The sequence below is a fragment of the Giraffa tippelskirchi genome, chromosome 3 (assembly GCF_054371585.1).
Source record: "Giraffa tippelskirchi isolate mGirTip1 chromosome 3, T2T-mGirTip1v1.2.pri, whole genome shotgun sequence".
NCBI lineage: Eukaryota > Metazoa > Chordata > Mammalia > Artiodactyla > Giraffidae > Giraffa > Giraffa tippelskirchi.
In genome coordinates, this window is record NC_137277.1 from 101,564,606 (window position 1) to 101,592,189 (window position 27,584).

At 42.2% G+C, this 27,584-nt stretch overlaps 1 protein-coding gene across 13 annotated transcripts in view; it reads right to left on the bottom strand.

The window, feature by feature from the left end:
* GPD2 (glycerol-3-phosphate dehydrogenase 2) overlaps nt 1-27,584 on the bottom strand; it is a 246,551-nt gene that overhangs the window by 140,257 nt on the left and 78,710 nt on the right. For 5 of the 13 annotated variants that reach the window (XM_081580576.1, XM_081580560.1, XM_081580577.1 and 2 more), the window contains exon 1: nt 16,513-16,612. The exons of 3 other annotated variants lie outside the window; for them this stretch is intronic. The gene's annotated coding sequence lies outside the window, so the exon portion shown is untranslated. Of the gene's footprint in view, nt 1-798; nt 974-16,512; nt 16,613-17,184; nt 17,345-27,584 lie in introns of those variants that run through there. 5 more of the 13 variants (XM_081580561.1, XM_081580566.1, XM_081580574.1 and 2 more) reach the window with 2 other exon arrangements.

Consider the following 27,584-nt stretch of genomic DNA (forward strand, 5'->3'; position numbering starts at 1 on the left):
AACTAAGTGACTGAGCAGGCACGCAAATAAGATATAAAAATATATCTGCGTTAACAGCTCCCATTGCTCATACATAACTACAACGGGCTCCCACATGTGCAGTGCGGAACGGCCTTGAGAGAACAAAGGCGGCTACAACCCTGCTTCAGCCCGAGCAGTACTTGGCTCTGACCAAGCAAGTGCACTTAAGACTCCCAGGTTGGGGAAATGAAGACGGTCACTTCTCTTGAGAAAAACAGTAGGCAGGCCTCTTCCAGCATTTCTCTTGCATCTCTCCCCAAAATAAACATTCTCTTCCACAGAATGGATACTGTGATTTGTGGAGTGTTCTGTCAAAAATAAAAATCCAGTAAAGCCCCTCCTCTAATACAGACCTCACTCCAGGCCACAGGTTACCTGTCCCAGAGGTCACAGGGAGACAACAGACTTTTCGGTTTAAGTCAGTCTCTGATCACACAGGATCCATTGTTCCTAGCCTATCTCTAGTACCTCAATTAGTCAGTGGATTGAAAACAGTTCCCATGAGAGGCTTGATGTAAGGTTTGTGTCCTGAGTTAACCCAAGTCACTGTGACAACTTTGAGCCATAAGAGTGTTGGGTTTTTGGTTGTTTTTTTTTGTCCTCTCTTCACAATATTTCCTGGTATTTATTTCTAGTTCAGATAGAGTGAGGAATGCATGTCAACCACTAGCCAATAGTCTATTGTGTCCCCCAAACCACCTTTGCCCATGTCCACACAATCCCCTCTGCTCCCCACAGATACCTACTCCACCCCTCAACCCACCCTTGCCCTCTTACCACCACTCCCAATCCACCGACAGCCAGGAGTGACTCACTCCTGTCACCTCTTCTCACATTTGCTCTTCCCACCCTTCTCTGACTAGACTCTGATTGCTGATGTCATTCTTCATTAGGTATAATTAATCAGTTCATCCATGTAGGATCAAGGAAACCAAGGTCTGAAGAGACCTAAAAGGAAATGAGCATGTTAACACCAAGGATCTAAAAGGTTCCACACACCAACCTTGCAACTGTAAGCAGGACCTGCAAGCTGCCCACTTAAGCATACCTAACCAATACCAGAAACCTACATTTGTTTGATGTTTGCATTCCCTTGGGGGTATAACTGGAAAAGTGAATGATTACAACTCAACATAAAACCATGACAATGGTGAACAAAATAAACAAAAGTCACTTGGTAAAAGAAAAAGAACACAGGTCTAAGTCTGCCTCCCATACTAACTACCTGGTTACTCATTTTCTTCTGCATTCATCCTCTACCTCATCAAAAAATTTGCCTCCACTATTAAAGAAAAAGAATGTGTACAAAATATAATTTATATTTCATAACAGAAGTAATATGAAAACTTAAATATGTACTGGATTTTCATTTATTCAACATATTCATCCAGCACCTACGGTGTTAGACTATGAGTAAACAAAGATGAATAATTTAGTTTCTGTTTTTAAGAAATTTATTACTTCGAGAAGAGGATTCTAAAACAAACATGAGTGATACAAATAAGATTTGGATTAGGGGTTAAGGGAGTAATTACATATGAGGTTAAGAGGAGGTAGGAAACATCATCAGGGCAGAGTTGTAGAGAAAGCAATAATTAACTCGAATGTTGAAGGTTCAACAGATCCAAGACAATGTGAGGGAAGTCATGACTGTATGAATGAATACTGCATTTTCAAGAACAAGAAGGTGTGAAACGTATACCTAGAGAACAGGATGGTACACAGTGGTCATAAGTGAGGCAGTGAGGAGACTGAACAGGCAGGCAAGGAGATGTTACTTACAATTTCATAGGACTTTGGTCTTTGTCCAGTAAACAACAGATCACCAATGAAGGCTTTTAGGCATATTTTTGGCTGCATATTGTGTTACAAGGACTGTGCTAGTTAGTTGATACACATTATGTTAATCCTCACAATATTCCTAATAGGCATGATAGAATCATATTTAAATTTAAAAGCCCATCCTCCCATTCCCAGAAGCAGTGCTGTGAAATAAACTAAAAGGACACTCATCTGGGAGAAGGGAAATCAAGAGACTGGTTGTAAACACCTTGACACAGACTTCTACAGGTCTTTATTAAGCCAGTGACAACAGAGCAGAGAGCAGAGTCTAAATACACTGGGCTCTGATGGTGGTCCCCAGAACCAGCACTCCTTAGCTTCTGCCAAATAGGAGAAAGCACCTCCCCCAGGGGTTGCACCATCATTTTGGCTGAGAACAGGCCCTCAGAGCACCTGATGCTTCTGGCCACTTAAGAGCAGTCCCTTGGAAGGTTTTATACTCCAACTGGCCACCAAGCCAACAGGAGATGCCCTAGGGCTACAGATACTCCAAGGAAGCTTTTGTTCACCCTTGGCCACCACTTCAACAGGAGCTGCCAGAGGTCTGCACCAGGAGCTGCCAGAGGTCTTCACCAAGCTTCCCACATGACATCAGTGATCCCAGCATGTTCTTTAATCCCCTTTACCTCAGTCATCACCAGAAGCCCAATCTGCCCCATCTCTCACCTCCTCAGCCCTCCCTCCTTCCCAGTTAAGCCCTCTAGAACTCAAAATCTATCCTTTTCTTCTCCAGACGTTCCTTTTGGCAGGTAATATCCTGAAAACATGGAGAAAGCAAGACTTAACCTGAACTTTGAAGGCTGAAGCCAGTAATGCTGCTTTCACAGCATCCCTCAAGGGGAAGTTGTTTATACTCACATATTTAAGTCTATTGTTCAGCCAATATAAACAGGGATGACTATACTGCTGCTAAAATACCAAAACATCCCTGAACCAGGTGATAACTAGCCCCTTTCCTGGGAACTTCCTTTGATTAAGTGACTAAAGGGTTAATATCGAGGTTCACAGAAGGCTCCCAGGACTCCAGCCCAGGCTAAAGATCTGTACCTGCAGTACCCATTCCATTTAGTTGTAAATACTTTAAGTTAGACTCCTGCTTCCTTTCTGCAAATCCCCCAGCCAGAAGATCAAGTGTCTCTCCATTTATCTTCCAATTTCTCCCGATCCTCTCTCAAAAATCTTACCTGTTTTGAAGTTCATGTCATTAGACTTTCCACCTTTCATCCCTTCTTGCTGCCATATACCCATCTACTGCTGTTTCTTTTCATTCGCTGATTATGTAAGCACCTGGCTGTTTCCCCTCCCAAGCTCCTAACTGTCTTCATGTCTTCTGTCTCCTATATATATACAGTGAGGTCCCAGTTCCTAAAGCCCTTCACCTCTGATAGTGTTCTCTTTCACCTTGCCTCAGCCACCTGCTCTCATTGTCATAGCCTTTCATTTTAGCATCATTATTACTTGCACCAGCTCTGAGACTTCAGCTTCAAGCATCTTACATGTGAACACCTTCTCTTTTTCCAGCTTATCTACTCTGGTATTTCCATTCCAACATCCTCTTGGCATTATCTGGTTTTCCAATCCACTGGCAATTTCCACTACCAAGTTACATACTCTCTTCCTTTTCTGTCCAGCTTATGGTCAAGGTCCATCATTGTAAACTTTCCCTTGCAAGTACCCTTAGCTACCTTGCTCCTCTCTTTCTGCTTCTAACTTACCAGGCAAATCCTCAGGTTGATTAAGCCCAACTATCTGCCTGCTCCACAGCTCTACCTAAACAGCTAAAGAAACTGCCTGGAGAAAAAAACTGCATCTACAACTAGCTCAGTTAAATTTGTGGCTACAGGTCTCTAATGGACAATATATATTGACCAGCAATTCTATTAGTTCATTTCCCAGGATGTTTCAAAATAGCCATTTCACATCAGCTCTTTTCCCAGAACTGTTTAACCCTGTCCCACCACAACCTCATCACACATCACTGGGAAAGTAGAACCCATGAGGTAAGAACTTCATCTTCTCACCACCCAAACTAAGACCTCTCAGCCTCTCTATGCATTCTCTCTGCAGAGCTTCCTTCCTTTCTTCATTCATCTGTTCCTGAATGAAATGTCCCTGATCCCAGTGAAAACCAACCTCTTCATCTGTCCCTAAATCTCCCTTCCTGTCTCTTCAAGAATTATACTCCAGCAGGTATCCATCACTCTCGCCTGCCTTCATTAGTTTTTCCTCTCTAGTTATAATCATTCTATTAATATCATTTCCTCTCTACTTAAACTCATCCTATTACTCTCTGGTTCTAAGAAGCCCTGCCTTAGTCAGTAACTCCTTCCAGGAACTTTTCCATTGCTCTGCTTTTCTTCATGACACAATTACTTGAAAGAATTGTCTCTATGCACTGTCTCTACTTTCACAACTCAGTCCTATAGACTTTTAAAAAACATTTTAACCACTCCTTTTAAAAATACTTTGAACTTTTTTTTTGCTTTGGGACTTCCCTGTGGCACCAGACTCAGTAGTTGCGGGAGATGGGCTTAGTCACCCTGCCGCATGTGGGATCTTAGTTCCCCGACCAGGGATGGAACCCACGTCCCCTGCACTGGGAGGTGGATTTTAATCACTGCACCACCAGGAACGTCCTTAAGTTTAAGGATACCACACTCTCCTGGTTTCCCTCCTATCCACTGGCAACTCCTTCTCTTTCACATAATACAGTATTCCAATGGCCCTCTTCTCTACCTGCACACTCTTCACAGGTAATTCCATCCAGCATCAAATACAGCCTCTATGTAAATAATTTTAGCTCCTCATCTTCAGCCAAAACCCCTCCTAGAATCTCCAGATTCCATTTATCTGATTGTCCAACTTACATCCCCAGAGGAATGTCTAAGAAAACATCTCAAATTTAACACAGCCAAAACAGAACATCTTACCGCTTCAAGTACACAAATTGCTTCTCTCCCAAATCTCCCCTTCTTGGTTTTATGGTCCAGCAGCTCAGTTTAAAAATGTAAGCCTTTGTCTTGATTCCTGTTTCCTCTCTCCAGATAATTAATCTGCCAGAAAGTTCAGTCAACTAACTCAACTGCAAAGACAAATCTTAAATCCATGCACTTCTTTCCATCTTTAACACATGCTTGTCTATACAACTGTAATACCTTAGTTAGGCTACTAAAATAGTCTCTTAATTAGAGTACCGCTTCCAATCTTCCCTCTCCCACCTACTACAATCCAATCCATTTTGTGCACCCAGATCAGTCTTTGACAGCACCCATGCTCAGTGGGAACAGTAACACCTACAAGAGACAAAGTTGGTTCTTGAGGGATGGGGGGAGACAAAGAAAAATCTTAACATATTACAATGAGTGTGGTCCTCCAAAGCTCAACTTTGACCAACAAAATCTTATTTTTTAATATTTAAGGAATACACTCTTGCTGGAGAAGGAAATGGCAACCCACTCCAGTACTCCTGCCTAGAGAATTCTCTGGACAGAGGAGCCTGGTTGCCTGGCTGCCGTCTATGGGGTCACACAGAGTCAGACGCTACTGAAGCAAATTAGCAGCAGCAGCAGCAGCAGAGAAAAATAAATTTAAAATTTTAATTAACTAACTCCAACTTAACTTTGCTTCTTGGAATGATATAATGGGAAAAAAAAAAGTTGAGAGACACTGTTTTATAGCAAAACCATAATATTTCATTTACCAGCACATAATCCTCCAATGGCTTGTACAACCTTAGAGTGAAATCTAAATATTTTATCTCGGCTTGTACAGCTCTATAAGATCTGACCCTTGCCTACTTTTTAAAGCTTCTCTTAGACACTATGGTAGGTTGAATTTGTTGTTGTTTAGTTGCTAAGTCATGTCCAACTCTCTTGCGACTCCACGGACTGTAGCCCACCAGGCTCCTCCGTCCATGGGATCTCCCAGGCAAGAATAGTGGGTTGCCACCTTCTTCTCCATGGGATCTTCCCAACCCAGGAATTGAACCTGCTTCTCCTGCATTGGCAGGGGGAGCCACCAGGGAAGCCCCTATTGGCACTGAAAAGATGTCACATCCTATATCCTGGTACCCATGAGTTATCTTACATAACAACAACAACAAAAAGACTATGCAAATGTGATTAAATAAAGGCTCTTAAGTGGGGAGATTATCCTGAATTATCAGAGTGGGCCCCAAATGCAATCTCATATATTCTTATAAGAGGGAAGCCAAAGGGAGATTTGACACACACAGAAGAGAAGAAAGGCAGTATGACCACAGAGGTGAAGACTGGAGTAATGTAGCCTAAAGCTCATGAATGCTGGGAGTCACGAGCAGCTGAAAGAAGCAAGGAATAGCTTCTCCCTTCGCGCCTCAGAAGGGAGCATAGTGACTGGACTTCTGGCCTCCTGAACTAAGACAGCATACATTTCTCTTGTTTTAAGCCACCAAGTTTGTAGTAGTATGTTTAACAGCCACAGAAAACTAATACAGATACCTCTCCCTCTCACTAAGTTCTGGCTATATTTACCTTCTCCTGCCCATCAGATTCATCAAGAATACAGTTAGGGTTTTGGCACCGGCTGTCTCCTCTGCCTGGAATGCTTAGCTCATCTCTATACAAATCGGCTTCTGCTCACTCAGGGCCGGGCTCAAATGTCAGCTCCTCAGAGGCCTTCCCAAACCATCCAAATCCAAAATAATCATATAGCTTCCATCAGCTCATATGTCTCATCTTTATTTAATCATTATTATTTCTTTCCTCCACTCCCTAGAATGTTGTTGGGGCTCAGGACAGGCCATCTCCAGAACATGTATAATGGCATATTGATTATTTTGGATTCAAGTTACTTAAATGGTGAATGCAACAGGGACAGTGTAACTTTCCCTTTTGTCTCCCTAAAAAATAAATAAATAAATCTCATGAGGGATTTATTTCTTGCTTTCAGGAGAGGTACACTCCTTACATCTAGAGGTAGGACACCCTTTTGGACAGAGATAGGAATTTGGGCAGAGATTCCTATGTGAATAAACCTTCTTACTTCTTTAGTACTACCTCAGGCCCAAACTGTTTAGGTTCCTTACTAATTGAGCATCAAAACCTAAATATCTTTGCCCTGTTGATTTCTCACAAATTTATTGTTTCTTTGTCTAAAATGTATAAAAGCTGCCTGCTTTGGCCACTTCTTAGGTCCCATTTCAATGAGACCTCTGTATGCGCAAATTAAAATTTATCTCCTGTTAATATCTTATGTCAATTTTATTATTAGTCCAGCCACAAGAACTCTAGAGATGCAAACTCTACCAGAGAAGAGACTGTATCTGTTTTGTATACCAATATACTTTTATTTATTTATTTTTTTTTTTTCTTTTTTTGGACCCCCCACCCTCCTCCCTCCCCATCCCATCCCTCTGGGTCATCCCATTGCCCCGGCCCTGAGCCCTTGTCTCATGTATCGAACATGGAATGGTGTTCTGTTTCACATATGATAATATACATGTTTCAATGCTATTCTCCCAGAACGTCCCACCCTCACCTTCTCCCTCAGAGTCCATAAAATTGTTCTATGCATCTGTGTCTCTTATTCTGTCTCGCATATAGGGTTATCGTTACCATCTTTCAAATTCCATATATATATGCATTAGTATACTGTATTGGTGTTTTTCTTTCTGGCTTACTTCACTCTGTATAATGGGCTCCAGTTTCATCCATCTCAGTAGAACCGATTCAAATGTATTTTTTTAATGGCTGAGTAATATTCCATTGTGTATATGTACCACAGCTTCCTTATCCATTCGTCTGCTGATGGACATCTAGGTTGCTTCCATGTCCTGGCTATTGTAAACAGTGCTGTGATGAACATTGGGGTACACGCGTCTCTTTCAATTCTGGTTTCCTCGGTGTATATGTCCAGCAGTGGGATTGCTGGGTCATATGGCAGTTCTATTCCCAGTTTTTTAAGGAATCTCCACACTGTTCTCCATAGTGGCTGTACCAATATACTTTTAATTTGTAGAAAAATGCCTGGCACATAGTAGGTGACTGATAACGAATGAATGGATGATATAGGTGGGAGAAAGGATAGTGGTGCTCTTCAATGAGAGGATAAACAGCACGAGAGAGGAGTGGTAAAGAGGAATTATCAGTCTTGTCTGGACTGTGGGACATCCAAGTGACATATCCAAGTGGGACATCTATTGAGTCTGAACCCAGGGAAGAGGTCTGGCTGAGGATGCTGACTTGAAATTATTGAAATCAAATATACAGATGTACTCGATAGTACAGAGAAAATCTACAATAAGAAGACAGTGAACTAAGAACAGACCCTGGGAACTACAACATATCAAGCAGAAGGACCTACAAAGAGACCCATAAGGACCAGTCCAAACAGAGAACCAAGTGTCATGGTAGCCTAGTGAAAGTTCAGTTTCACAAAGGAGGAAATCAGCAGAATCACAAATATTTCAAGCAATAAGATCCCATGTATTTGCCAGTCAGTAAGACACCAGCAATCGTAAAAAGAACAGATTCCTGTGAGGTAGAGCCAAATTTTTAACAGTTGTGGGGTGAATGGAAGATAAGGAGATAGAAAAATGACATAAAACACTTTCAGGAAGCATAGCTTGAAAGAAAGGAGAGAATGAGCACAAGCAGGAGGGGAGGGCAGGTTGGAGGAATGAATAATTTGGGGTTTTGGTCTTTTTATTACTGTGATGGGAGAATCCTGAACATTCTTGTAAATATTTAAAATGCAGGTAAGGGACTTCCCTGGAGGTCCAGTGGTCATGACACTGCGCTGCCAGTGCAGAGGGCATGGGTTCAATCCCTGGTCGGGGAACTAAGATCCCGCATGGTCCTCGGCGTGGCCAATATTAGAGAAAATAATAATAATAACAATACAAAACAAAATAAAAGGCAAGTGAGCATGGAGAAATTTCACAGAGTAAGCTAGCTTCAGAAATGGGGGATCCAGAACATTGGGGAAAGCATAAACTCTGGGAAACTCTATGTTGGTTGTTAATGATAGAATTAATGGATTCAAATACAGGGAAGATGTGGAAAGGAGGACAAAATTTTAAGAGTGGACGTGATATCTCTGTGTTCTCAGTATAACAGGAGGCAAGGACACTGTATTGGAGACAGCTAACTCTTTACCAAAAACCCACAGTCTCTTCCTCTCCCAGCCAGACTACACTTGCCAGTCTCCGTTCATTCATAAGTGTGACTGTGCACCTAATTTCTGGCTGATGCTACGCGAGTGGAACTGTTACCTTCATTTCAAGACTAAGTATTTAGAGAGTGAATAGGCTTCTTCTCTTTTAGAGAAGCTGAAGACAGTTGAAAACACAGCCCTAAGGGACAGTAGAATCACAAAATGAAAAGGTCCAGGGTGCCTGAGTCATCAATTAGAGGAAAGTCCCCCAACCAAGACTATGACATGATTGAGAAATAAACATCTGTTGTGTCTGTGCTTTTATCTATTTTCAAATCTGTCAGAACAGTTTAGTCTGTTCTAACCACTAACGATCATCTTCTGGTAAGGAAATGCACAGTGGGGTAAGAGGCTCAAAGAAAATAGAAAATATGGGAGGTCTGGGAAAATTATGGGGAAAAACCATAAAAGGCGCTGTCTAGAAACAGGTAAAGATAAGAGAACTGACCTGTGGCTAAAACTAGAGAACATAAATTTGTGGGTGCCTCCAGTTTGCACGACTATGTTCATTTTCCTAAGAGCATCTTACAAACTTAGGCGTAGAAGCAGAAAAAGTAGACTGATATCAAGTTGCAGGTTGTTTCCACAGCCATTAAGACTAAAAAGGATTTAATAATGTCCCTGATGCTGGGAAGAACTGCGCACAGGAAGAGAAGGGGACAACAGAGGATGCGATGGTTGGATGGCATCACCAATTCAATGGACGTGAGTTTGAGCAAACTCCAGGAGATAGTGAAGGATAGGGGAAGCCTGGCATGCTGTGGTCCATGGGGTCTCAAAGAGTCAGACACAACTTAGTGACTGAACAACAACAACGTCACAGTTCCTAGAAGAAAAATCAAAAGGAATATTGTCTCAGGCAGACATACTGTGTTATGCATTCAATGTCTGAACAAGTTCAGCATCACTGGCAGAAAATGTTGAACCACAGCATCAACTATTAGGAAGTACAAAAGGCAAAGTTCAGTGAGTCGAGAAGGGGAATCCAAGGTAGCAAAAAAGCAGGAAATATATTACAGAAATGTAAGCGGGACTATCTCTTGAGTCTATTATTTTCTTTACACAGTTTTCAAGGGAGTTTCTGTCTGACCAGAACATTGCCGTGGCTTTGAGTGAGTCACTTACGTTCTTTGGAACTCGGTTTCCTCATTGATGTAACAGAGTTCACTACTGATGTATGAAGTAATGTGTGCAAAGTGCTTAGCATAGGGCCTAGAAAAGGGTGATTGCTCCAAATGATACTTAACATTACTATTTATTATCAGTAATAAAAAGACAGAGTTGGGTTAGATCTTTAACCCCCTTTCTATGTTAAAATTCTGTGAATCTATATTTTTTTAGATAAATGTCACAGTTCCTTGGATAGCGGAAAGACTAAGATAATGAAAGAGAGAAATGAAAAGATATCTATTTTAGCAGATCTTATGTGCACAAGCCAGGAGGGAGATACAGAGAATGTAGTATCCTCTCACTGTGAATGCTACATCTGGAGAGGCTGCAAGGACATCCCAAACTCTGGAAGTAAGAGGAACAGTTAAACCAGGTCCAGTGGAGAACAGAGCCCATGTGTTCTCCCCTTGGAAGACACGACAAGAGCAATAAAAATACCTCTCTCTTTTATGGTTTTAAATTCATGCAGTACTGTCACCTTATTTTACAGAGGAAGATATTGACAGGTGCAGAGAACGACCAAAGCCACAGGTAGGTGGCTATAATGTGACTTCAGGGATGCACAGAACTAAACACCACCGCCCAAAAGCTCATTCTACCTATCCTACATAAATGGTTTCAAAGTTCTGTCCCCTTAGAATCCAGAGACTTTGGAAATAGTGACAAGCTAATTTTTATCAATCTGCTTCCCTGGTGGCTCAGTGGTAAAGAATCCGCCTGCCAATATAGAAGATGCGGGTTCAATCCCTGAGTCGGGCAGATCTCCTGGAGAAGGGAATGGCGATCCACTCCAGAATTCTTCCCTGGCAAATTCCCATGGACAGAGGAGCCTGGTAGGCTACAATCCATGGGGTCACAAAGTAGGACATGACTTAGCAACTAGAAACAACAATTTTATCAATCTTCTTGTTATAAATTAAATTTCTGGACTCTTTCTTAAAAGAGACTGGATTAGTTGGGCAGGTGGAGAAGAAGGGAGAAGTTAGTGAAGAGAAAGGAGCCCTAAGGGCCCTGACAAAGGTGACTCTTCAGTGGTTAGTATATAACCTTCCCATTTGCAGATTCCTCCCCTGATGTTCTTCACAGATTGCTTTTATAACTTTGGTTCAAATTCAGCAATTTCTCTTTCCTGCTCCTAAAACTAAAATCCTTTAGATACAAAAACTGCCAAAATGCGTAAAGAGGATGCCTGAGAAAAAGCTAAAGATTCCACTTAACTCATTATCTGAAATGTATCTGCCTGTGTGTCACCTGCTGTCCAATCACACCCCACTCATTTCTATCACTTACTCTTGGTAATTAAGGGATGAGTGAATTATGAGTCAATCATTAATTCAACAACTATTTACTAGGTGTCCCCCTAGTAAAGGTGTCCCCTTTCCAAATACATGCAAGGACTTGGGTTGAGCACGTGAGGGCTATAAAATTGTGTAGGATCCAGCCCTTGCTCTGCAAGACCTTCTGCAGGAAAGGAAGTGATGCATGTTTTCAAATAATCACTAAACACAGGAGTAAAGGAGATACTTAAGAGTGGCATTAAAAGAGTAGTTGAAGGGTTTAGGACATGTACAAAGCACTTCTGCTTGGGGCAGTGAGGGAAAGCATCACAAACTGGTAGCCTTTGGCCAGAACATCAAGAACTGCTAGGATTTCAAACAGGTGAAGTGGAAGGAAGAGCGTTAGCATTAGGGGCAGCACTAGGATTAAAACACATCTAGGGAATTCCGCATTGTTTCACAGAGAAAAGAGGGGAAGAACTTCAATAATGGAGCAAGACTAGAAAGGCCCATGAATTCGAAGACAAATATTTAGAATTGAACGCAACAGAGCAAAGTGATCCACGGAAGGGTGGAGCAAGCGGTGATATGATCAAAGCAGTTTGGTTATTACCAGAGTGACACAAGACTTCCTTTCTTTATTCAGTAGAAACCAAAGGAAAACAACTTTTGAGAACCTAGTACTCTGAGCCGCACTGTTTTTATCACTTTCCAAATACATTTAGAAGTTTATTGTGTCTTATTGAAACTCAGAAAATCCTAATCAAAATTTTCCTAAAATGTTTACCTTGAACATCAACTTCTGTTCCTATTGAGAATAACCAATCAGAGTTAGCCAGCACTGGTGCATATAAGGCAGAGTGATACTTCTTTCTAAGCATGTCACCCACAGTCATCCTCATAGGCCATGTCATTTGACAGTAGTAGCTTCCAGAAATCTCATTTTCAGAAACAGTTTATCTGTTATAATTCGTGGGGTTTGAAGCACATAGGTGGATAATCAAACATGGAATTCCACAGAAGACATATCACTATTTAAAGAATATAAGGAAGGCTAGAAACATCTAAATGAAACAGTTGTTGCTCATCCATTAATAGTATCTGACTGTTACAGAATAAAGTACATTAGTAATCACTTCATTTTGTCAGAAAAAAGTAAAAGATAGCCCCAAGTAATTAAGTTTTGTTAACACATTTTGTCATAATAAATTTTAACTTAGGAGAGCAACAATTCAATTAATTTTTCCCAGTAATTTTAACGAACTAATAGAAACAGAGCTTGATCGAATTAAAATCAGAAACCGTGTTTTGTCTGCTGCATGAATCAGAAATCTTATTTTGAAAGAATCAACATAAAATTGTCAACTGAAAAATAGAAAACAAGAATACAGAAATTATGTAGGAAGAAATATTCAACCGAAAGAACTAGTAAGAACTGCCAGCAAAAGAGGAAAATCTTGGAAAAAAAGAAAAAAGAAACGCATTTATGTCAGGACACAAAATTAGAGTTCTGGACAAACTCTGACCACAAACATCTTTAGGTATTCAAACCATCTGCTCCTCATTCTTCCTTTTCCTAAAATGTTCCTGAGATCAATCTCTGGTCAGGGAATATAGGAAGAGGTCTGAAGTTATTAGAGATTTCCTGGCTTGTAGCCATGCTGGCCTTTGTCTCTCTCACTTGGAATTGAATCTGATCATCTCTCCCTCCTACATTTCTTTCTCTCATCATGTCAACAACTATAAAACAAGGAAACACACAACATGCCCTTTATTACATTCTGCTTTCTCTATAAAACAACTTCCAAGTTTCCTTCTTAACTCCAGGTGATGAGCCGTGATACAACTTCCTGAGTATTTTGAAGAGTATTTAAAACCACTTTCATTACACCATCTTAGTTCCATTCCATCCCTCCTTATCTCCCAAAATAACAATCTAAAATCAGCCAGTGTGGGGGTCCCAAACTTAATAACTAATAATTTCCCCCAAAACTTCAGATGAAAACGATATCCTATTGTACACAACTGGATAGAGTAACAGAGAGGCCATTTGACACTTTTTTTTTTAAAGCAAGCATGTTAGAAGTGGCAAGAGTGAAGACTTCTTCTAATTTTTAACTTGAATTCTGGGCTTTAAAACTTCAGACACACAGTGAAAAGTATTATTTAGTTCACATACAGAATGTAGGTTTCTATATGCTTTTCCATAGAAAGTTTATTTTTGAAAGCATATGATTGTGTTGGCTTTTTTAATACACTGAAGTACAAAATAGCAAACATTCTTAAACAAAGATGATCTGCTGTAATCTTCAAGAAACTCTAAGTCTCTTTGTTGCTGAAGCGACCTTCTCTTCACCACAAAATGATCTCCAACTACTTGAGACCATGTTAACCTCTCCCTTCCATAACCGCAACAGTTACAGCCAACATTCTACCATGGGGTACAGACTAGGCAAGATCTTATGTTGGTCTTTAACTGTTTGGCATTTGTACGTTTTACCTTGTTGAATGAATTCTCACCTTATCAAAATCAGGATGACCATACTTTTTCTTTACCTAGGACTTGTAATACTACACAAAGCTACAGAAAATATCATTTAAGAAGTCAAGCTTTACAGATATTCAATTTCTAATGCTCTTGCTGCTGCTGCTGCTAAGTCGCTTCAGTCGTGTCCGACTCTGTGCCACCCCATAGACGGCAGCCCACCAGGCTTCCCTGTCCCTGGGCTTCTCCAGGCAAGAACACTGGAGTGGGTTGCCATTTCCTTCTCCAATGCATGAAAGTGAAAAGTGAAAGTGAAGTCGCTCAGTCGTGTCCGACTCAGCGACCCCATGGACTGCAGCCTACCAGGCTCCTCCGTCCATGGGATTTTCCAGGCAAGAGGACTAGAGTGGGGTGCCATTTCCTTCTCCGTCTAATGCTCTTACTAAAATGTTATTTCTGCACTTAGGACAACCTAGTGAGTCTGGCTGTTGACAAGAAGACAGAATAAAGTTTTGGAAAACCTGAGCTGAAATTTTATCACATTAAAAATATAGAGGAGAAATTAGATAATAATCTGGAAATTGTTTCCCTTCTGTCATAACCATAGCTGCCATTAACCTCCCCTTCCCCCCACCTCCATCAGACACACCAAATTTATGGGGGAAAGCCTAGATAATTTATTCACAACATGTAAAAGCTAAATTATCCAACTAACTGCATTTTTTATCCAAGTGATCCTCTTTTGAATATAAAAAAGTAAAACATGTAAGAAAGAAGAAAGCAGTATTTTGAAGTCTACTAACAAGAACATCAGTAGTGATTTTATCTGTATGATATCACATATTACCTACATTTTGTCAGTGAGACAACTGAGGCTCAGTGAAGTTGAATAGTTTACCTAAGGCCAAAATTTCTGGGGTTTTTTCCCCTACTAGATCCAGCTAGAGTTTGTCCCACAGTTCAGTCACTCAATGAGAAAACATTTATTGAGCCTTTATCATAAGCTAGTCATCACTCTAGGTATTAGAAATACAAAGGTGTGTGAGACAGACCAAGCACTCTCACAGAACTTACATTCTAGTGATGAAAGAGGAAAACTTATACCCAAATAGGATAATCTGAGAATTATAATTGTTTATCAATATGACTTATGTACAATAATAGTCAAATATTCTAAATATCTATGGGATTAAATAGTTACAAAAACAAAGAGGGGGAGACACTGACCACTGGTAATACTGTGGCCCTCTCGTCAATTACTGAGCTAAACTACTGCATCTTTTAATAAATCAGGAGAGAGAAGGAAGCAGAGTATTTAAACTGCTCACAATGTCCTTTGAAAACAAAGTGACTATGTGAGATATAAGAATGGGCAGCTCCAACAGTGCTGGTTCTCAAACCCCAAATTCCATCTTTATCCATTATTACTAAGGTACAGATGCATTATTTGAAGAGTTGATTTGGAAAAATCAAGGGAGTGTTGTAATTTGACATAATCCTATGAGAAACACAGGAGGGTTTCAACATCCTCATCGTAAGACTCCCCCTCACTGCACATGATACCCCTTGAGCAATGGCATCCAGCACTCAGTCCCAGTCCGTGGCCAGCAAGAACTCTGGCGCTCATACACTATGGAGTGCTCAGCAGTTATCAGGAAGTGCCCGGCCCCAATGTGGTGGTTCCCCTTACCCTCCACCCTTCAAAACTTCACTTCTATTAAACTTGGGAACATATGCAAAATTCTGTTTTGTTTTTAGCAATGAGGACTCAGTGGAACTCTCCCATCCCCAACCTATTCATACAAGGATAAAAGTCGACTAAATTACCATTTCTATAGCTGCCCCTACCCCCTCCCATGATATTTATAGTGTTGTATAATGTGGATTGACCCCTGTCACTAAGATATAGTGAGAATTTGCATTTGTAAATTACTTCGGAACTCCTGAGGACAGTTGCTGGAGTGAAGGCTCCTTTTCAGAAGGTGGAAGTCAGTCTAGAGACCAAGAGCTAAGATCAGCACTTCATTCACAGGGCTACACCTTCCTGCCAAAACACCCTGCAAATCTATTTTTACTCGTAAGTTACTACTACCTGGGAGTGGGGGCTGTTTCAAGTTCATCAGTGTACACCTTCTATTTCCTCCGAGAACTGTCACACTCCAGCAGCTAAGATCTCAAAGAAGCCTCAGTTCCCTTCTAGAATCTCTCACTCTCTTGCTTCAGAGAGGAGCAACAGATCTTCTTATCAGACGAGCGGCATCCACAAACCAAAAGTTTGCAGCAAACTTTCAATAAGATACTAACCCTCACCCAAAAGTACTACCACTTAACCACCCTCCAAAATGTATATAGCTAAACCCCATAGGAACGAGCCCACGTTCTGTCGGTGGGGAAAAATTTTAAATCTTTCCCCAGATTCCGCCACCCACCCCAACACCGACTCCATCGGGTCAGAGAGGGACCACTCCCCGCTCTAACCAGAGGGCGGGGGAGGGGGTAGGGGGTCTCCCAGGAAGCACACACCTGAGATTGATCCTCTCGCACGAGGAAAGAGAGGGCAGGAGCACGGGTTCCTCCGGCCGGGGCGGAGTCTCTGCCTCCCCCGAATCAGAGTCTCGGCCCTGGTACTCCCGGCGAGGCGCGCCGGGATGTCACCCCCGGGCAGGCAGGGCGAGTGTAACCCGACGCGCCCAGCGCCGCCGCACCCACGCCTCCCGGACAACTTGCTCCTCCCGCTCCTCCTCCCGCTCCCCGCCCCGAGGGCCGCCCCGGCGGCTTGGCCGCCACATCCAGTCGTAGACCTCACGCCCAGGCTCCTCTGGCCCTGCAGGGAAATACGGAAGTGGAGGCGGGGGACCCTGCCGTGAAAGAGATGGGGGCGGGGAAGCGTTGCGAACCAGAAGGCGGAGAACGATCAAGGTCTCCGCCTCCCAGTGAACGTGACTAGACGGGGACTCGGGGGACGCAGGGCCAGCCTGATCGGGCCGCGGCGCGGCGGATCCCTGGCCCTGGCCCCGAGCTGCGGGTTCTACCCTGCGTCCTCGCCTGGCCACACTCAAGACCCTCGGCCCAACCTCAGGTGGGCTAGGCCCGGGGAAGACGGTGGAGGTGTCGGATTTCCTCTACCCTCCCCCTTGCGGGCCGCTCTCTCCACCTGCCCGAGAGACAGGCGACACTCTGGCGGGGCTGGCATACCTGATTTCTTGTTTCCGGCCTGAAACTGGCTTCCCCTACTCGGCAGGCAGGCTTCCTTGGGCCTAGAGACGCGTCTGGGAGGCTGTAGGACCCCTGGGACCGGCCTACAGAGCCCAAAGCCTTGCCCCGGCGCGCCCGGCCTCCTGACCCCAGCCTGAATGTCAGCGAGGAGACGTACAGGGAAGATCAAGTCCAAGCATGAGGGGGTGGGATGCTGAGCACCCGCTCCTCTGGCCCAGTCTCGTACAGGTGGGGGGAGGGGAGAGCCCGGACAGCAGAGCAGCAGGCTTCCTGGTTGCACCCCCAAACCCGACCTTGCCCACTGAGCATGCCCAGCTCACTAGCTGGAATTGCAAGGGCTAGGCGAGGCCAAGGGGGCCCAAGGAAGGGGCAGATGGGGTTCTAATGGATCCACTTCTTTAAGGTCTTTCCTCGGAAGGTCTCTGGGAGCTTTACACATACCTTTTCTACAGTGGCATTGCAAAATACCCAGGGAACAACTGGAAAGGCCTTTCCAAAAAAGGCACCCAAATTAGTTTGAATCAAAATCGCGGGGGTGGGTTTTTTCAGCCAATTACTTATTAACTCACTTACTAATTTCTTTAAATACCAAAGAATTATAATTGACCCAGAGGAATATGTAGACTTACTGGGTCCCACACTTGTAGTAACAGGAAACCAGCCTACCCAATAGGTAGTCTTTCCAGCGGAACAGTGGTTCTCAGCCTTGGATACACATTGCAATGAGGGATGGGTGGTGGTGGTGATTTAGTCCTCTAAGTCGTGTCTGACTCTTGCGACCCCATGGACTGAAGCCCAACAGACTCCTCTGTCCACGGGATTTCCCAGGCAAGAACACTGGAGTGGGTTGCCATGTCCTTCCCCAGGGGATCTTCCCAGTCCAGGGATGGAGCTCTTTCTCGTGGGTTTCCTGGATTGCAGGTGGATTCTTTACTGCTGAGCCACTAGGGCAGCCCTGGGGCGGGTAGGGGGCTGTTAAGTAGTCAATGCCAGGTTCCCATACCCACACCAATTGAATCAGTCTGTGGATGGAACCTGGAAATTTCTCTATTTTGAAACTGTTGGTCTCAGAGTGTAACTGGGGGAGCCAGCATCTCCAGAGAACTTGATAGAAATGCAGATTCTCAGAGTCACTCCATACCACCTGATTCTTAAACTACTGGGATCAGGAACTGAACTTTGAACAAGCCCTTCAAGTGAGTCAGATGCACACTACTGCTTGAGAACTATTGTTGAAAGCCACCCAACCTCCAGATGATTCAGGTGAGTACCCAAGCAGGGTTGAAAACCTCTGTAATAGACCCTTGCTCTCTCATTTTTTCAAATCCTAAACATTTGTCTAGAACAACAACATGATACACAGAAAAGGAAAAATCTGGTTGAATTGAGGTGCCATTAGTAGGATTTATTTCCTACTAATTCTCCCAGGATAGTTCACTGCTTGGAAAATGAAGACCACCTACTATTATTCACTTTTGTACCTAGCACAGTGCCTATAACATAATAGATGTTTGATAATTGTTCACTGATATGAAATGAATGCTCAGGTGAACAGTTTGTTCTGAGCCCTGTTACCTCTAGTATTTATGTTCCCCACAAGTCCTGGTCACCTTGCTAGCTAACAAGCCAGCAGGGATTCAGTTCTCATCAGTAACCCATGACTATCCATGATGGTCTGATCCAAGTCAGACCCTGAGAGAATAGGATATGGGAGGAGGTAGACAATTTTGGGGCTTCCCTGATGGCTCAGTAGTAAAGCATCTTCCCACAATGCAGGAGACCATCTTCAATGGTTCGATCCCTGGGTCTGGAAAATTCCCTCAGAGAAGGAAGTGGCAACCCACTCCAGTATTCTTGCCTGGGAAATCCCAGGGACTTAAGAGCCTGCTGGGCTACATCCATGGGGTGGCAAAGAGTTGGACGTGACTTAGTGACTAAACCACCACCACCAGAGAATTTTGAGGTGAGAAAACTCAGAAGCCTCGGAAGGTTGGGGCCCAAAGCAATCAAAGGAAAGCAGGACCCTAGGCATCAGTGGAATTCAGGAAAGGCATCAAATGAAAAAGTGTGTATGGGAGGAGTTAGGAGAGGAGAGGTAAAAAGGTAACGTGATAAGCATTCAGCTTACTCTGGATCTTCTTTTTCTAAACAACCCACCTCAGCCCTCTTCTTCCCCCAACCCACCTCAGCCCTCTTCTTCCCCATGCTCCATACACTTCTAAACTCAGTAGCAGCCTTGACAAAAAAATTAATTAAAAACTGTTGTAAAATAATTACTTCCAATTACTGCATCAAAACATAGCTGATTTGTAGTTTTTCAACATAAATTAGGCATCCACTTTTATTCAAGGCAAAAGTGGTTAAAAAAAAAATTTAATCCTTAAAGATAACACTGAAAGTGAAGTGTTAGTCACTCAGTCATATCCAACTCTTTGTGAACCAATGGACAGTAGCCCACTAGGCTCCTCTGTCTATGGAATTCTCCAGGCAAGAATATTGGAGTGGGTTGCCATTCCCTTCTCCAGGAGACCTTCCTGACCCAGGGATCGAACCCTGGTCTCCTGCTTTGCAGGCAGATTCTTTACCTTCTGAGCCACATGCACTAGATAATTTCCAAATGCAGAGTTTTATGATCTTTCTGCTTTAAGACTGACAGACTTACAGAATCAAAAATTATTCCCTATTTACTCCATCAGTATCTTCTAGAAGGAATAAAGTATAAAAATAATTTTTTCCTTTTAGCTTTAAACATAATGCTTTAAAACTTAGGTTACTATTTATGAGTACTTAAAGTAGCTTTCCACCTCTCTATCTCTGCCCCTGTGTCTTCTTTATTATGATAAGAATTCCCCTGAAAGAATTTGGCTGCTGATTGTGGTATCTAATACAATGTAATTTCCCATATGCCTAAGCAATTTCGTTTCATTTTTAAGATAATTTTGTGGGGAGGAAGGCAATAATCATTCATCTAAGAATTACTCTTCAGAATTAAGTATTAAGCTAGATACACAAACAATACTTAAAAGCAAAAACATCTTTCCTACACACATACACTTGCTACAGCTTCTCATGGAATTAAAACCAAACAAACACGTTGAGGGTTAAAAAGGGAGAAAACTGAGAGTGTAAGAGGGTGTAACACTTAGAACTAAATTTAAAAACATGAAGTAATTATTTCAGCAGAAGGCAATCTACTGATCTGACCAGTACTTCAGGAGAATTAGAGTCTTAAGTGTTCCTCCTTGTCATCATAAACATGACTCAGCATTTGGAATGAGACTATGTTTACTGTCTTTCAGATTGAAGGTGTCAAGTAACTTTAATGCCACCTCTTTCCTCCTGTGCCTGTGAAAACTTCAGGACTATCACCGGTTTTCAGGCTCACTTAGCTACCGAAATTTGAAAAGCTTTTCTCTTTTCATTCCTTCCTATCCAAACAAAACCTAAATTTGCCTGCCACTAATTTATCTTGCTTTTATAGTGTTGTCAGGTAAATCTGGGTTATTCTTTATATTCTAGTGTAACAATACAAGCAAGAAGTTCTTCCCTTCCTCAGTCGGCTGCTTAGACAACTTAAACCCAACTGCTGGGGGTGACCTTTCTCTAGTATGGGGAAGCTTCCATTGGTGATTCTGTTACATACCTTTTATGACCATTCATCACCTGCTCAAGGTCAACTCTTTTAGTCCCTGCCCATTTCTGGAGAGGAACACACTTTCTGCTAGTGTTCATTGGTTACCAAAGCTCATAATAAAATTTATGGACTATAAGGATTGAATGGGGCCATTGTTGTTCAGTCGCTCGGTCGTTTCCAACTCTGTGTGACCCCATGGATTGCAGCACGCCAGGCTTCTCTGTCCTTTACTATCTCCCAGAGTTTTCTCAAACTCATGCCCATTGAGTCAATGATGCTATCTTATCACCTCATCCACTGTCACTCCTTCTCTTCCTTTCCTCAATCTTTGCCGGCATCAGGGTCTTTTCCAGTGAGTTGGTTCTCCATATCAGGTGGCTGAAGGATTGGAGCTTCAGCTTCAGTACTTTGCCCATCTGATGCTTCCAGGTGGCTCAGTGGTAAAGAATCCACCTGCCAATGCAGGAGACCCCAGAGATGCAGATTTGATCCTTGGGTCAGGAAGATCCCCTGGAGTACGAAATGGCTACCTACTCCAGTATTCTTGAAGGGAAATCCCATGGACAGAGAAGCCTGGCAGGCTGCAGTCCACGAGGTCAAAAAGAGTCAGACACTACTGAGCAACTGAGCCTAGTACATAAGACAGTATATGAAAACAAACACTTTCAGCACAATATATTAATAACTCTAAACAGGGACTTCAAAGCTCTGTGTTGGGATGGAGCATACAGGTATTCCTGGGAGCATCTCTTGCAGAGAAAGTAGCAGTTTACTTCTAAGACAAGAGGGAATAAGATTAAAGGCCTAGAAATATGAAAAGGCCTAGGGTTTTCTGGGAAATGCGGTCATATAAAATCTGAGGGAGAAGGTATTGGCAGATGCAGTTAGATTGATAATCAGAACCTGGGTCATACAAAGTCATACAAAGGAAAGGGGCCATAAATATTATTAACTCTCAGATTTTTGTTTTAAAAATGATAAAACCAAGGCTCGGAGTAATTAAGTATTTTGCCTAAAGTTACAGAGTTGTTCAGTCATGTCCAACTCTTTGTGACCCCGTGGACTGCAGCACGCCAGGCTTCCCTGTCCTTCACCATCTCCTGGAGCTTGTTCAAACTCATGTCCATTGAGTCAATGATGCCAGAGTTAGCCTAACATTAATGCATGTAGTACATATGCCCTCCATCAAATCTGACTCTTTGTGACTCCATGGACTGTAGCCCGCCAGGTCCTCTGTCCATGTGATTTTCTAGGCAAGAATACTGGAGTGGGTTGCCATTTCCTTCTCCAGCGGATCTTCCCAACCCAGGGATTGAACCCACGTCTCTTGTGTTTCCTGCATTGGCAGACAGATTCTTGACCACTAAGCCACCTGGGAAGCCCCAGCCTAACATAGTGTTAAGACTAAAATGAGAAACTGCTTGGTGCAGAGAACAGTGTAGGAGCTTCAAATCTATCCTTTTCTAAGTTCTTTAACCTCTAACTTCCCAGAGCCTCTGTTTCCTCATCCGGGAGGATGTTAATAGCACACATTCAATACTACTTAACTCTCTTTCAGGCACTAGTCTTAACAAAGTACTTGTAATCACTAATCCTCAGAATAACTATAAGTTTTTTGGTTTCTTGGCTTTGTTTTTACAAACAGGGAAATTGAGGCATACAATGCTAAGTAACATGCCCAACATAACACAGCTAGCAACAGCCATACTGGGATTGAATAGGATAATATATGTAAAATGCCTGACATATTAGGCTGTCTATAAAACTATCACCAATGTTGTTTCCCTTCCCTGAAGCCCACACAGTCTGACTCGTGGTCCAATATTGGGCCAAGACACTTTTGTTCTGAGCTTTGAACGCTATGTATACTCACATCTTTTTTTTCCATTCTATTATTTTAGTAGTTTACATAATTTGGGAACACTATTAATATATTCACCTAATAATCTTAATCATTGTTAACAATAGTTACAAATTAATAAGATAATCAAACATTGAACAAAGACTACAAGTTTACTACTTAACAAAAGAAAAGACTACTATAGAGTTTCTAGAAGATTAGCACAATCTGTCCAGAAAAATCTTAAAACAAATTCTTGATCTGGACTGGTCCAGTACCTTTGAGGCTTGGATATTAGACCAGGTCATTTATCATTTAGTTGGTCTCCACCTCTTTGTTACTTGAATTCTTAAGAGTAGAATTATAGATATCTAATATCTAACAGAAAATCTTGCCACATCAGTGATTTTCAAAGAGTTAGGATCAAGAATGAGGTAAAAATACAGGATATGATCTTCACCTTGAAAAGATGAAAATACTAAGTATATTTTTAATGCGTACTTTAAGTTTTATCTCTGCTTTATAAGAATCTGGGGGCGGGGGGGGGGGACTTCCTTGGCAGTCCAGTGGTTAAGATCTTTCAGTGGAGGGGGTAAGGATTCAATCTACCATCAGGGAGCTAAGATCCAACATGCCTCACAACCAAAACACCAAAAAACAAAACAGAAGTAATATTGAAAGAAATTCAATAAAGACTTTAAAAATGATCTACATAAAAAAAATAATTCTGGGAAAGTATCTTCTAAATAAAAATTAGAAAAAATGACATCAATAAAAAGTGACACCAGGACACTTACTTAGAAGTAAAGGTTTTGAGGGTAAAGTAAATTTGAACTCCTCCTTGGGCAGGCATCCACTCTGTTCCTAAGACAGCACTGAAAACAAGTGTTTGTAATGTAAATTGAGTAACACTGTCTCTGGAACAAAGCCTCCCATTTGATAGCAGGAGGAAGATTGTGGGCAAGCGTTATGTCCTAAATAACTCATTCGGAGAACATGAACAAGTATTAGGTTCTGATGTGGGAGCTGAAACAAAATGGAGGATTGGACTCTTCAGAGCAACTCTGGTTATGATTCAGTTAAAGAGGCGTCTGAGCCCAGAGGAAACAGCCCAGGAAACTGGAGATGTGTTCAGTTCCATGTCTAAGAACCTGTTACATAACATGGAGATGATTTCAATCTCATCAGTAAATACTTAAACTTGACCACAGTTTGTAATATTTTGATGTGATTTTTTTTTAATTGAATGAATCTGAACAGCAAAAAATAGAGCAACAATAACAAGGGACAAGGTTTATGCCTGTGCATGTTTAGCCTTTAAAATAAGAGGAATGCTGTGTCTTAATTCAGCAGCCTTGAAACACGTGGGGTTGACCTAATTTCTGCCAAGCCAAGAGGGAGGCCCTCTACACACGGGGGTATAGGCCAGAGTGACAGGTGCTGTTCCCTCAATAAATAGCTTGAACTCAAAAGGGAATCTCCTGCATCCCTCCTCTATCAGTAAAAGCATCAAGCAAAGCCAAAAAATGTACCAGGGAAATGTAGAGACTCTTTGTTCTGTTATCTTTGAGTTACTTATTGAAGCTTATTTTTTAAATAGCTCTTTTAGGGGGCATAAAACAAAAGAAGAGAATGGTATAATGTAAACTTCATCAACGAGAAATTTGAAATCTTAATGAAAAGTCTATTAACATTCTCTAGACCACACTGTAAATAGATAATCCTATTTCCTTTACACCTAATTTTTAACCCTGGTTGTTTCTGAGAACTGAAACAACTTGACATGTGATTAAAAAAAAAAAAAAGTTAGAAACTGGTGTCAGGGTATCTGAAAAAAAATATTTTTTTCCTAGTAAATTTAGAGTATATGTGTTCTAAAAATATCTTTCAATAGTCAAATGTAGAGGAAGGCACTTTATCCTGAGCACGTGCTCTTCAACCTGATCCTCTTGGGGTTTTGCAATAGAGAAGTCCAGTCCTCACAAAGAGGCCTTCCTACAGTTGGTCTCAAAGTGCTGCAGGGTGGAATTCTAGCTTTTCCATCATTTTCCTCACCCAGACACAATTTACATTCCTGCTTTGGGGCTATGTGAAAGCAAATTGTCCCTAGGCTTAATGAGGTAAAGTGAAGACTTACAATCTATCCAGCTGAATAGTGACCTCCCTGGAACCTTTAAATGTCACTTTACATGGCAGGTGTGGAGTATTAACAGATATGATTTAACCAAGGATTCTGAGTGGAGAGTTTATCCTGAATTATCAGGGGGGACCCTAAATTCAGTCACATGTATCTGTCAATTTAAAAAATAGTCACAACCTAGAAATTGAGAGCTATGTTTTATTTGGTGGGAGTTTTTAGAGCCCAAGCCCAGGAGACAGCATCTCAAGTGACTCTGAGAGAACTGTTCTGAGGAGGCGGGAGGGAGGAGCCAGGTTATATAGAAGTTTGCAGCAAGGGGCAGGTAGTCTGAACATCAAAAGATTATTGTTAACTAAGGAAATCCAAATATCTCAACTTAAGTAATTTAGCACTCCTCTATGTATAGAAAGATGCAAGAGTCTGGGCTAACTGAAATCATCCCTTTCATATGCATCTCAGCTAACTGGGGCCAGCATCCTTCTTCCTGATTTTTCACATCCTTAGTTCCTTGCTTATTGTAGGGAGCAGCAGCAGCTGCTAGATCGCAAGCATTGTTCTCCCTCTTGGGCTCCCTCTGGGCTCAAAAATTCACTTTGAAGGCACAAAATCGCTGTGACATCTTTGTTTATTGATGTGGCAGGAAATATTTCATTTCACATATCTGTAGAAGAGAGCAATAAAAGGGAGGATTTATACAGACACAAGAGTAGAAGACAGTGGATCCATCATCATGGATGCAGGCTCGAGTAATACAGACACAAGCCAAGGAATGCCAGCAGCCACCAGAAGCTGGAAGAAGCACAGAGTGAATTCTCCCAGATCTTCTGGAAAGAGTTGGCTCTGCCAACCCCAATTTCAGTCCAGTGATAATAACATTGGACTTCTGCCTCCAGAAATGTTGTTGTTGTTCAGTCGTATCTGACTCTTTGCAACCCCAAGGACTGCAGCACTCCAGGCTTCCCTGTCCTTCACTACCTCCTGGAGTTTGCTCATACTCATGTCCTTTGAGTCGGTGATGCCATCCAGAACTATGGGAGACTGTATTTCTTGTTTTAAACTACCAACTTGTGGTAATTTGTTACAGCAGCGATAGGAAACCGATAACAGTTCCTTCAGCACTTCCTTCATTTATTTTCCTTTGACACCAACACCAGTCTATCTTTGTAGAGCTAGCCCTTCAGTACATCACTGACATTTGTAACGTACTCTTTATTCACGATGACAAAGCAATTTACAGCAATGTAAATGGGCTCAATTTTCTGTCCTGTGGGACATTCAAGTGATACTGCTGCTGCTGCTGCTGCTAAGTCGCTTCAGTCGTGTCTGACTCTTAGCGACCCCATGGACTGCAGCCCACCAGGCTCCCCTGTCCCTGGGATTCTCCCGGCAAGAACACTGGAGTGGGTTGCCATTGCCTTCTCCACAAGTGATACTAGAGACTTTAAAAAATTGAGAAATGCCTTGTTTTGTTTCAGCTTTCTAACAAGTGAAGAAATACCAAAACAAGGTTGAAAACATTATTTCATAGTTTGAATGTTACAATTAGCCAACTAACGCTTAGCAGAAGGATGTCAGTAATTGCCCTTTTAGCTTCATTTAGAGATAAGAGCAAAAATTTTAACGTGAAGTCTGTGGTAGATGGATTGCTGCACCACCAAGATTCTCCTTTAAGGAGATCTTCTTTCACCAGCTGCTGGAAGCATCTTCAGCTGGCAACTCCTCTAGAATTTGCCTGTACTGCAAAGAGCAGCCTCATTCAAGGCCATCCCTTTCCTGAACTGATCCTTACCATGAGATTGAGTGAAGCAGGAGTATAAAGGCCCAGCTAGATAATTGGGAGATAACACTAATGGACTGTGCATGCTCCAGAACTCCCTTAGGGGGGTAAAGGAGGTTTTGTTGGGCTTGCATCACAATTCACATTTTCCTCTGCCCACTTCTGCTTCTGTGCTCTCCTTATCACAAGTGTCCCTAAAAATAACATGCATGTCAAGTTGAATCAGAGACTTTCATAAATAGGAAGCACAGGTAACCCAAACTCTTGAGTTCCACAGAATTTTTAATTCATTCTTTCTCCTTATTCAGATTTCTCTCCTGTGACTATACATTTCTACCCATCTCAAATAAAGAACCATTCCCTAAAGCCAGGAGGCTTTGTAATATTTTTCTACATATCTGCATATCCAAAGGCTATCCAAGGGTTTCCTTTCTGGCTCAGAGGTAAAGAATCCACCTGCAAAGCAGGAAATGTGGGTTCGATCCAAAGGTCAGAAAGATCCCCTGAAGAAGATGGCAACCCACTCCTATATTCTTGCCTGGGAAATCCCATGGACAGAGGAGCCTGGTGGACTGTGGTCCATAGGGTCACAAAAAGAGTTGGACATGACTTAGTGACTAGACCACATCTACACATACAGGGGCACTCTCTGAACCACACAGAGTTTAGAAGTATGAGTTGCCCAATTTTCCCCCAAATGGTACTTCCTTTCAAGTTTCTCTAATTTATTTGTTTCTAATTTTGTTGCAGGAAGGGGTACCCCTAACAGGCCCAAAACAGGGCTCTTGTCTAACACTACGAAGTGAATTGTCTGAGGAGGCACACGTGCTGACAAAGCAAGAGAGTTTGTTGGGAAGGGGGTGCCCAGGCAGAGAGCAGGAGGGTAAGAGAATCCAGTAGGACTGCTCTGCCATGTGGCTCACAGTCTTGGGTTTCATGGTGATGGTTTTAGCTTCCAGGTTTTCTCTGGCCAATCATTCTGGCTCAG